Source organism: Saccopteryx bilineata, chromosome 2 (genome assembly GCF_036850765.1).
Source record: "Saccopteryx bilineata isolate mSacBil1 chromosome 2, mSacBil1_pri_phased_curated, whole genome shotgun sequence".
NCBI classification, from domain to species: Eukaryota; Metazoa; Chordata; class Mammalia; order Chiroptera; family Emballonuridae; genus Saccopteryx; species Saccopteryx bilineata.
Window position 1 is genome coordinate 686,394 of NC_089491.1, and position 3,779 is coordinate 690,172.

At 46.8% G+C, this 3,779-nt stretch overlaps 1 non-coding gene across 1 annotated transcript; it reads left to right on the forward strand.

Annotated features, from left to right (window-relative positions):
- Positions 1–1,004: 1,004 nt before the first annotated feature.
- TRNAN-GUU (transfer RNA asparagine (anticodon GUU)) lies at positions 1,005–1,080 on the forward strand. Its single transcript has one exon. It is a non-coding gene; the product is annotated as a tRNA-Asn (tRNA).
- Positions 1,081–3,779: the final 2,699 nt, after the last annotated feature.

Genomic DNA, 3,779 nt, shown 5'->3' on the forward strand with positions numbered 1-3,779 from the left:
TGAAGAAGACCTCCCAAAGGTAGCAGAATGCCGGCCTCGTGCTGGCCGAGGGACGTCCATCTCCCGGTCTGATCTATGGCATTTGCACAGCCCTTCACCCTCCAGAATCCTCCAGGTCCCCTCGGTCATCTTCCAGGCCCCCTTGGTCATCCTCCAGATCCCCTTGGTCATCCTCCAGGTCCCCTCGGTCACCCTCCAGGCCCCCTTGGTCATCCTCCAGGTCCCCTCGGTCATCCTCCAGGCCCCCTTGGTCACCCTCCAGGCCCCTGGCCCCAGGTCACTGCTGATCTGATCTGACTTGGGCACCCAGTTTGTGCCTGCGCTCCGACCCTGTTTTCCACAGCAGTCATTGTGTCACAGGTTAGGCGAGCAACACAGTGTCTGTGCATTTTCTGCTCTAATGGCAGAAATCTGTTTCAGGCAGAAAAATAATCTGGCTGAAAACACACAACGCAGGGTTCTTTTCATCGGTGGTGTTTCAGCAGGAGTGCGGCAGCATCCTGGGCCACCGCGTGCGGCGAGACCAGAGCTGTGCACATGGATGCGGTTTGCCCCTCACGCCTCCTTCCTGGCTCTGCTTGCCTCGACCTCCTCACCCTTATCTCACAGGGAAGTAATGAGCAACCCAGCCCTTTGAATTCTCAAGATTATTGGGTCAATAAAACACTCCTTCTCAAGGCTTCTTCTCTTCATGTTGATAAAGGCTGAAAGAAGATCGTTAGGCTTATCACTTATATTCCTAAAAATCAATTTATTGTGGTATAATTCCCATACAGTAAAACGCAGCCATTTATCGTGGGATAAGTACTGAGAGATGTTTATGCCCACGTAACTACTGCCACAATCAAAACACAGAACCTTTCCTTCACCTTCCAAAGTCCTCCAGGTCCCCTCGGTCATCCTCCAGGTCCCTGGCCCCAGGTCACTGCTGATCTGATTTCCAGCACCGCAGGTGAATCGTGCCAGTTCTAGAATTGTATATATCAAAAAAAGGGTCCATGTGGGCCCTGGCCGGTTGGCTCAGCGGTAGAGCATCAGCCTGTTGTGCAGAGGTCTCGGGTTCGATTCCCGGCCAGGGCACATAGGAGAAGCGCCCATCTGCTTCTCCACCCCTCCCCCTCTCATTCCTCTCTGACTCTTTCTTCTCCTCCCGCAGCTGAGGCTCCATTGGAGCAAAGATGGCCCGGGCGCTGGGGATGGCTCCTTGGCCACTGCCCCAGGCCCTAGAGTGGCTCTGGTTGCAACAGAGCGACGCCCCGGAGGGGCAGAGCGTCGCCCCCTGGTGGGCGTGCCGGGTGGATCCCGGTCGGGTGCATGCGGGAGTCTGTCTGACTGTCTCTCCCCGTTTCCAGCTTCAGAAAAATACAAAAAAATAAAATAAATAAATAAATAAATAAATAAAAGGGTCCATGTGGAATGTACGTTTTCCCCTGCTTCCTGACATTTGGCATAATTCTACTGAGATTCATCCATGTTGTTGCCATGTTTCATTGACTTTGGGGGAAGGGGTACCAGTCTTTTTTTCCTTTTTCTATTGTTTTCACTAGGAAAAAAATCTGAAAATGCAAGACACAGGATTGTTTTCATCGGTAGTTTTTCAGTCAATAGAATTATTTTCTCCAGTGAAAGCTCAGGTGTCACAAGGACACCCTGAAGAACCCCACGGAGTGGGCACAGGCCCACCCCTTACATTTCCAACATGGGCCAGTGTCCCTGGGGGTCTGTCATAGTCCATCTTTTCCTCTCAGGCACTGAGCCCTAAACCCCAGAGCCAGCCTCGCCCAGGAGACTGTGTGGAGCTCACTGCTTCAAAGCTGCAGGCTTGAGACCAGGGGCCTCTTCACTGCCAGAGAAAAGGATGCTGTGTACTCCGTCACTTTGAGAGAACTGATGTGTGAATTCCCAGTGTCACAGGATGCAGTCGGCATACAACGATCAGTCACATTTCTATATTTTAACATTTATGACATAAAAAGAAATGTTTGCACTTATTTTTTAGATCTTACTTATTCATTTTTAGAGAGAGAGGAGAGAGTGGGAGAGAGAAAGAGAAGGAGGGAAGAGCAGGAAGCATCAACTCCCATATTTGCCCTTGACCAGGCAAGCCAGAGGTTTTGAACCGGTGACCTCAGCGTTCCAGGTCAAAGGTTTATCCACTGCACCACCACAAGTCAGGCAACATAAGACATTAAATACTATAACAATTGCATCACAAAACGTGAAAAACTTAAGGATAAACTTAATGATAGATGTGTAAGCCTCCTCCAACAGAAACTATAAAACATTGCTAAGAAAAAATTTAAAGACCTAAATTAAATATTCATGGTCTAGAACAGTGGTCCCCAACCCCCGGGCCACAGACTGGCACCGGGCCATGGGCCACTTGGTACCGGTCCGCAGAGAAAAAATAAATAACTTACATTATTTCCATTTTATTTATATTTAAGTCTGAACGATGTTTTGTTTTTTAAAAATGACCAGATTCCCTCTGTTACATCCGTCTAAGACTCACTCTTGACGCTTGTCTCGGTCACGTGATACATTTATCCGTCCCACCCTAAAGGCTGGTCCGTGAAAATATTTTCTGACATTAAATCGGTCTGTGGCCCAAAAAAGGTTGGGGACCACTGGTCTAGAAGATGCAATATGGTTAGAATGTCAGTTCTGCCCAAATTCATCTGTATATTCAATGCAATCACTATCAGAACTCCAGCAGGGATTGTGTGTGTGTGTGTGTGTGTGTGTGTGTGTGTGTGTGAAAATTGACAAGATGATTTTAAAAAGTGATTTGGAAAGACATGACAAAAAAAAGACAATAATCTTGACAATAAAGCATAAACTTAGAGGATTTCAAACACTTCAAGACTTACTACAATAATCAAGACTGTGGAATTGGCACGTGGATCAATGAGATAGGTTAGATTCCAGGAATTGCCTCACACACATACTATTAAATTAGTTTTAGCAAGGATGCAAACACGATTCAATGAGGTAAGGAAAATCTCCTTAACAAATGGTACATCACCAACATTTATCCATGTGGAAAAAAAAGAGAGCTCTGAACCTTCACACTATTTATAAAAATCCGTTCAAGATGGATTATAGACTTAAATGGAAATGTATAATATAATGATAAAACTGTTATAACATAAAAGAAGTCTATGGTCATATCACCATGAACAAGCCTGATCTTATCTGATGTCAGAAGAAAACAAAAGAATAACTTCATGATCTTGAGGTAGGCATATTTTCTTAGCCAGGAGAGAGAGAGACAGGAAGGGAGAGAGATCAGAAGTATCTACTTGTAGTGGTGGCACTTTAGTTATTCATTGATTGCTTCTCAAAGGTGCCTTGATGGGGGGGGGGGGGGCTCCAGCTGAGCCAGTTACCCCTTGCTCAAGCCAGTGACCTTGTGTTTTTTCAAACCAGTGACCTTTGGGCTTAAGCCAGCAACTGTGGGGTCCTGTCTATAAACCTGGGCTCAAGCCGGATGAGCCCGCGCTCAAGCTGGTAACCTCAGGGTTTCAAACTTGGGACCTCATTGTCCTAGGTCGACGCTCTATCCACTGTGCCACCACCAGCCAGGCATGGGGTAGGCATATCTCTTAGAGAAGACACAGCGCTGTTGACTTGAAACAGATAGCCAGATAGTTTATTCCAAAACAACAAAGAATTGCAGTTCAGGACATGTGGCCAAATGGTGAACCATAGGCCAGTCCTGAGAAACAAGGCAGAGGAATCTTTGCCAGAGGAGAAAAGGAAGTTAGGAGCGCTGCTAT